The following is an 8,486-nucleotide window of genomic DNA, read 5'->3' on the forward strand; positions in this document are numbered from 1 at the left end:
CAATACAGATGGGAACCCAGCACCAATCTTTCCATTGACTTCAATGCTGAATGTGTTCATAAAATTCCAGTGGGAAAATATGGGCTACTGGGTGGTCCTTTAAACATTTTAATTCTTAAAACTTTCCACGGTCCTGAACAACTTTATATTTTTCCTGAAGTACAGACCATTAATCCAGGAGAAAAAGAATACTCGTACAACTTTGTTGCACAGACTTACCCATTTATCTTTCTAAGGGAGCTCCAATTGCTCAAATGTTTCTTCTCCCACCAACTGTCCAGAACAAGTCCCTCTCAACCCCACCATAATGTTGTGGGCTCAAGTAAAGCCATCATAGAGTGCAGCCTGTTCTGTAAAGGGGAGAAGATCCACTGCCCTGGCATGCTGGACATCGGGGCAGATCATCATTGCCCGCTCTGAGTGGCCAGCCAACTGGGAACGACAGGCTGTGGTGGGGATGATCTCAGGGATTGAAGGAGTCACGGTCTCCATGAGAAGCAAGAGAAATGTCATCATAGAAGGTCCTGAAGGTGAGATAGCGACCATCAGCCCATTTATGGTAAGGGCACCAACAACACTGTGGGGCAGGGACCTGTTGTTGGAATGGGGAGCCCCTGTAGACTGTGTGAAACCTCCTGTCTTTCAACTCACCTGGAAAAAACAACATCCAGTGTGAGTTGATCAGTGGCCCCTGTCTAACACCAAGCTGTGTGCACTAGTGGCCCTTGTGGAGGAGCAGCTTATCAAGGGCCACATTACTGAAACCAACAGTCCTTGGAACTCCCCTATCTTTGTTTTATAAAAACCTTGCAAAGATAGCTGGAGGCTCCTCCATAAACTCAGAAAAATAAGTGAAGTCATTGAAGACATGTGTCCCCTGCACCTGGCATGCTCTTACCTTCCATGGTGCCTCAGGATTGGAAGCTCGTTATAAGAGATATCAAGGACTGCTTCTTCAACATTCCTTTCCATCCCTGGGATGCCCTGAGATTTGTGTTCTCCATTCCCTCCCCAGACAGACAGGCTGCACTGAAAAGGTACCACTGGCTTGTCCTCCTCTATGGAATGAAAACCCCCATCACCATATGTCAGTGATATGTAGCCCACTGTCCCCGGTGAGAAGCCTGTTTCCAGATATGATCATCTTACATTACATTGATTATATTCTGGTCTGTGCACCTGAAGACAGATACGTGAAAGTGCCTTTACAAAAGAGAATTAAAACCATTGAAAATGCTGGGTTCGAAATCTGCAAAGACAAGATCCAGTACACTTGCCCCTGAAGCTACCTGGGACTCTGGATTCGTGAGCAGACCATCATGCCCCAGCAACTTACCACCTGGGAAGACCCAAAGACCCTGCAAGATCTCCACCAGCTCTGCGGGTACATCAGCTGGGTAGGTGCCCTGCTGGGGATAATGATGGAGGTCCTCATGCCACTCTTCAACCTGCTCCCCAGCAGTGAGAACCTGGATTCACCATGCATCCTCACACCAGAGGCCTAGGAATCCATCATCAAGGTTCACGAGGCCCTTCGTGGCAATACCATAGCTACAAGCCCAGCTTGCCTTTCCAACTAGCTATCCTGGGTAAGGCCCTGCACTTCTACACTCTCATTTTCCAGTGGAACAGACCACTGAAAGACCCACTCCTTATCACTGAGTGAGTCTTCACACACAACCAACCTACCAAAACCATCCGCACGCCACAGGAAATTGCAGCAGAAGTCATTAAAAAGGCCAGAGCCTGTCTCTGCGCTCTTGCAGGGTGTGAGTTCACATAATTTTCCTCCATTGAAAACTGGGGATCTGGAGCCTTTGCTCTAAATCAATAAGTGCCTCCAGTTTGCCCCAAATAGCTACACAGGCCACACTGACACAGCCATAAACTGTTCAAACCAATATTAATTTGGTCCCCAAATCATTACAAAGCAGAACACCACTCAAAGCCCTGACTGTTTTCACTGACGTCTTGGGAAAATTCCACAAGTCAGTGATGACTTGGAGGGATCCCCGGACACAGAAGTGGGAGTCTCATGTCCAGGTGGTGGAAGGATCACTGCAAATTGCAGAATTAGCAGCCATTGTCAGAGCTTTTGAAAAGTTCCAAGAACCTTTCGATTTAGTTACTGATTCAGTTTATGTTGCCAGAGTAGCTATGGGGGCTGAACACTCTTTCTTAAAGGAGGCCTCCAACCCAAATTTATACAAATTGCTTTCTAAATTAATGCACCTCATCTGCCACAGAAAGCAACCATATTATATAATGGATGTGAGGTCACACACTGACCTCCTGTGTGCCATCACAGAGACAGTAGCCATGGACATTAGGAGGGTGGACACGCTAGCCATGCCTGTGGAGAAAGCCAGTGTACCTGACATCTTCACCCAAGCAAGGTTGTCACACTCCTTTTTTCACCAAAAAGTCCTGGCTTTAATGAGAATGTTTAGGCTGCCCAAAGACCAAGCCAGGGTGATTGTAACCACCTGCCCAAATTTCCAAATATATCAAATTCCATCCATGAGTTCTGGAGTTAATGCTCGGGGTCTCAAGAGCTGCCAGATGTGGCAAACCGACATCATGCACATCCTTTCCTTTTGAAGGTCCAAATATATACATGTGTCAGTAGATACCTTTCCAGGCACAGTGTTTGCTTCAGCCCACGTGGGAGAAAATGCTGTCTCGAATTTCCTCCTTGTGTTTGCTGCCCTGGGAGTCCCAGAGTAGATAAAGACAGACAATGGGCTTGTTTACACCTCCCACACCCTGAGGGATTTCTTCATTCTGTGGGGGATGAAGCACACCATGGGCATACCACACTCTCCCTCAGGGCAGTCAGTTGTGGAAAGGGCCTATCAAACTCTTAAGGGAGTCCTTGATCAGCAGTGGGGAGAAACAGACCATTCCTCCCATTGAGAGGCTCTGTAAAGCTCTTTATGTCATTAATTTACTAAATTGTTCATCCTCAGAGTCTAACCCTCCTGTATGACGGCACTTCTCCAATCCAACCTGAGCTAAGCTCACCAAGAAGCTGCCTGTGCTGATCAAGGACCCCGAATCACAATGAACATCAGGGCCTTTCCCACTGATTAGTTGGGGAAGAGGGTATGCCTGTGTGTCCACACCATCCAGCCCCAAATGGCTCTCAGGAAAAAGCATAAAACCATACCTGGGCCCCACAAATGCTGCCCCCACGACAGACCACTGACAATCTGCTGAGACCCACACAGGTCCTCAAGATGAACAGTTAGCCACAGCCTGGAGATGGAGATGCTGCAAACTACCACATCAGAGACCCAGTCGTCCTGTCACCAGATCTCAGACAAGACCACATTCTGCACTGGACCAAACACAATGAAGCTACTACTCTCCAACAACAGACAATAAGCAAAGCTCCTAAAAGTCCTATCCTCTTCATTATCCTCCTCCCTTTCCCTTTCTTCCCACCCCAAAAACTCCACCACTTACCTGCATACTTCAATCAAACCAATACCTACATTCCCCATACAAACCTCTGCTTAGCTTTAGCCTTCCCCTTGAACTCCTCCAGAGCATCTACTGTCCCTCAATGCTGCTACCGTATCTTAATGCTGCCTCCCCCAGTGGCCAATCATACATCCCCACTGCGCAAAATGATCCCATTGGCAAACTGCTACCTCAAAAACTATTAATTTCCTCATTGTCATAAAACCAATACCCCTTCCCTTTTTAAAGTTTTTAGAGAGAAGATATAGAAAAATGATCCCCCTCCAAAACTAATATTTTCTCATTTCAACCCCCTTCACAAAAGCATCAACTCTTTACAAAGATGGCAAATAAAGCATCTTGGAGTTCCTGGTATTCTGGATGCTCCTGAGACCATTGGCGGTGGATGCCTGGCTAGTAGCATAGCCCAAAGAGAATGTTTGGATCACACTTGCGAAGACTCTTCAACAGTACACGTTCCTGTCCATGGGCAGTGCTAGTAATCTCTTAGCCTCATGCCCTGATAGGGATTCCTTTGAGGAATTCCCCTCCTTCCAGGGAAGGAGCCCAAACCAGTGGACATTTGGGATGAGTGGATGAGGATTTTACCCCATGCACCAAAGGGACTCCAAGAATTGGACCTTCTGGGGTCCTCCAAGGCCACCTACTGTGTCAAATTCTATTACAGACCATCAGGTAAAGTGTGGCCTGTCTCCAAATACCAAAAATCTATCTACCCAAAAGACATGTCACCTACCAACAAAATCTATTACTCAATTAACTGGTGCAATTATACCAGCAACACACTATCTGTTTCCTCTTGTCATCCCAGAGTGCTGCACTGGGGTGTGTTCTTGATCTGTGGGGACAGTGTGTGGGCAGGAATCCCCTCCCGTCTGCAGGGAGGTCCTTGTATGCTTGGCCAGCTTACCATCCTCACCCCAAACTCAACACTGATTCATGACTGGCAGATGAAGAACAAATTAGCCTGTTAAAAAAGAGAACTCAGTCAATTAGATGAAAATTGCAATAGCCAAATTGTTGATTGGCCGCACATGAAGAGGGTGGTGATGTTTCTTTTCTACTCTGGCTTGCCTCTGTGAAAGCCCTCGGTGAGATTTCTCACCTGGAGTCTTGGCTTGGCAAGCACGCCAACTTAACATCTGCTGTATTAAGTGACCTCCTGTCAGATGAGGAAACTATCAGGCATGCCATGCTCCAAAACTGAGCCACTATTGACTTTCTCCTCCTTGCCCATGGACATGGCTGTGAAGAGTTTGAGGGGCTGAGTTGCTTCTATTTATCCAACCACAGCAAAGGCATCCACGCTCGCATCCAAAAGATCCGGAATCTAGTCCAAGAACTTAAAACTGACAGCCTAATGGTTTGAAGATCTCTTTGGGCACTGGGAACTCAAGGGGTGGATTACTTCCCTCCTAAAAAAGAAATTTTCAGTCCTTTTAATTGGTTTTATTTTCATATGTATGTTCAGCTGTTTTAAGAAGTTACTCGCAAGGTCTCCTGGAGAAGCCTTTTTATTAAATAAAGAAGGGGGATTTGTAGGGACAAGAGATCCAGCCAGACAAAAGCTTGCTATGCTCCTCTGGAGGGCCAGCCCCTGAGCCACTGACTTTGTAGTCAGGCTGAGTAAATACCACCCCCAGAGATCTTTGTGACTTTATGTTGAACCCCTGTTACTCATTGGCCCTTCCCTTCGTGCTCCGGCCCCAAGCCTTTACCCCACTGGTTTCCAGTTTTGAGCCATCCCCCTCATCTTCCCTATATAATCACCTGTTTTTCCTTGGTTCAGAGAGTTTCTGTCCATGGCTCTCTTCACAGAGGACCCTGCTCTTAATAAGGGCTACGACTCTGTGGAACACCATACAGAGCTCTGGTGTCCTTCTCCATGTCAAAAGAAGAAAGCCAAAGCCACACATTGCATGCCAGGCTGGGAGAAGGATGTGCCTGTGCCCCTGAGCCATCCTTCTTAGGATGCTCTTCAAAGCTTGTGGCACACTTACCACCCCCTCGCCACTGCAGCACCTGTTGAACCTGTCATTTTCCTCCAAAGTTCAGAAGTTCAGGCTGTCTGGAATCTGCAATAGACTTTGTGTGGATGCATTTGTTCTATTACCCTAAAGTTCAGGAGTTCAAACTGTAGTCAAATTAAGACCCATTTCAAAGAGATAAACACTCATTTCTCTTCAAGACCTTAATCCCATCAAATTGTTTGTAAAGACATTAGCTCCCATCTTTCCTGTGTTGGAAGGTTGAGTTTGAGAAGGTTTTGTTGGGCCTCCCAGGCTCAGAGCTGAGATGAACACCAAGGTGGACTAGGCCTGGATGGGCCCTCCCTTCCTGCAGTACAGTTGCACAGGGTGAGCTGCAGCAGTGTTGCTGCATCCCCTTGCTGCATTTGCAGTGCAGGAGGTGAGGGAGAGTTCTGTGTGCGTGTGTAGTGAGACACTGGAAATTCTCCCAGCTTCTGTCTGAACAGTGACATCAGCAAGGGGCAGTCGGGCCTCCTGCAGTTCTTGAAGGAAATGAGGAAAGATCTTTACATGTCAATGGCTTTAAGCATTAATGAGTTTTACTCTCCTTAGGAGCTGATGTGGTGGCTTGGGTTTTTGTTGCGGTTTCAGACTTCTCTCAGTTTTGTTTTTAGGGTTGTATTATAAATGCCTCAGTAGAATGGTCAGCGATGTAACTGCTGTTCACTAGAAGAAAGAAATTTTATCATTAAGTCTGCTTTGCTGTTAGCAAAGCATAACTAAAATATAGCTCATAAAGCATAACATAAATGTAGCTCAGAACTCCATAAATGCCGTCCCTGCCAAAAGTGTATTGCAGATGGATTTTCAAAAGTAAATGTAACTAATTCAGTTGTCCCTACACAGATTGAGATTATATGCAGCCATAGTCTCCTTGGAGAAACACCAGCACTAAAAGGATGACTTCAGTGTAGATATGAAGAATACTGAAATTTACATGTCCTGGTAGACTAGATCAAAAAGAATTTTGGATGGTTTAGGGAACAATGGAAGTCTCTGACTGCAGGCTCCAAAGCCTATCAGGTAAAGAAAGACAAAACTTTGAAGATTGTGTTCCATCTCTCTCTGACCCCTTCCCTGAGCCCACATTACCAGCACATACAGACTCTTTCGCGCCTTTATGTATGAAATTCATTGAGGTGGAGTGAGATGGAGTAACCATCACACAGCCAGAACTGCCAGTCTGGCCCAGGCTTTGCTGACTGCCTCAGCATCCTAGAGAGCTGAGGAGTGCTGATACACAGAGCGAGGAGGAGATTGGAAGTGTCAGAAACCGGCAGCTGTCACCCCAAAGGTTTCCTGACGCTCTCCCTCTCAGTTTTTTAAGCAGAAAACTCAACTTACAGCCACCACTTAGTCATCTTCTAGGTGGCTGATCCTCACTATGATTTTAGCAGAGAGGATTGTTAAAACCTGATACATTGCCTGTCCAGCCTGGGCTTCTCTAGTTTGGACACAAACATTCCACATCTTTATTCTGTGTGCACACTGAGGCTTTTTGGATGGTGTTCATTTCTGTTTTGGCCCAGTTGCAAATGTATTTGTGAGCAGAGGAAGTATTTTAAATTTCCTGGTACTCCTCAGTGAGACAAATGAAAACTTTGTGGAATTGGCATATATGCTCAGACACTGCTTGGGCTGGATGTGATTTTTGCAAAACCCTGCAGGAAAACCCTGTCTGAGCTGTCTGTGGACACACAGCAAGGTGAGAGATGTCCCAAGTAGAGTTTTAGAGCATGTGCTACTTCTGTTGCCTATTCGGAGACTTAATTTTAGATCCTGAGTGATGCTGCGAGTTGGGGATTTTTGCAAATCTCTCAGAAAAGTGATGGCTCACTGTGGTGGTTTGACCAGGAAGGAGTGGGAATTCTGGGATGCTGTGGTCAAACCAATGGATGTTCGGAGTTTGATACTGACACCTGGTGTAGCCAGTGGGGTTTGGACACACCTCCGAGAATACACAGGGGTTAAAAAGCAGGGCTCTGGCCCTGGGCGGCTCTCTTGGGACGTCGTGGAGAAGAAGTCGGATCTCCCTCCCCTGTCCAGCCGCTGCTGCTGGGCGGGGGAGGGGCAGCCACGTGGTAGGCCCTGGGCCTGGACAGAGATGGGAGGTGAGGAGGCCCTCGAGGATGGAAGGGTGGAAGATCCCAGGGAGTCAGCCCTCGGGCAGCCATTTTCCCCCCCCCCAGGAGGGAGATAGAGAGCCGGCGACACCGAATGTGATAGCAGCTGGCCCAGGAGGAGAAGGGGGGGGAAGAGTGCCCGGCCAGAGCGGCAGCGTGTGTGGGAGTGCCGCAGCTCCGGGACAGACAGAGACTGAAAGTTTTAACCCCTTTCTTTCATGATTGGGGCCTTGCAAAAATGCTAATCCTCCTCGAAGCTGAATAAGAAGGGAGATAAGAGATGAGATGAGACAAGGACCTGGCCCGAAGAACGTGGAGATGATTGAATGGGGAGAGATGATTTGGAGTGGCCTTTTGGCTGGACTTTTCTTGTGGCCATGGACTCAGTTTGTTCCTGTGACACAGAGACTGCACTTAGGGGGAAGCAGTGGCTCAGAACCAGGAGGGTTCATCGTGAGGACCCCCCGGCCCCAGGGGGTTGGAAAAATATGGGGGGGACAGATGTCCCAAAGCAGAGACTGTGCCTTTTTGGAGTGAGACAAGGCATCCTTGAAAGACAACCCTAAAAGCAGCTCTGGTCCATGCGCAGTGGTGAGAGCACTGGGCATGGAAGGAAGATGTCACAAGCGGCAAAAGGACTTTTTTCCGGGCGGTGCCGAAGTGACAGGGAAGCACACGAGGTTTCAGTGTGTTTCCAGGGGAAGCCTATGGAACAAGAAGGACTCCTCTCCTCTTCATGAACTGAAGTTTGAGTATACTAAAGTGTGGTGCCAGGCTGGGCAGTTGGTGATTTGGGAGAATGTATCGGATTGGGAAAGTCAGGTAGTGGGGAGGAGGAAAGTGGTTT

The sequence above is a fragment of the Zonotrichia leucophrys genome, chromosome Z, assembly GCF_028769735.1.
Source record: "Zonotrichia leucophrys gambelii isolate GWCS_2022_RI chromosome Z, RI_Zleu_2.0, whole genome shotgun sequence".
Classification (NCBI taxonomy): domain Eukaryota; kingdom Metazoa; phylum Chordata; class Aves; order Passeriformes; family Passerellidae; genus Zonotrichia; species Zonotrichia leucophrys.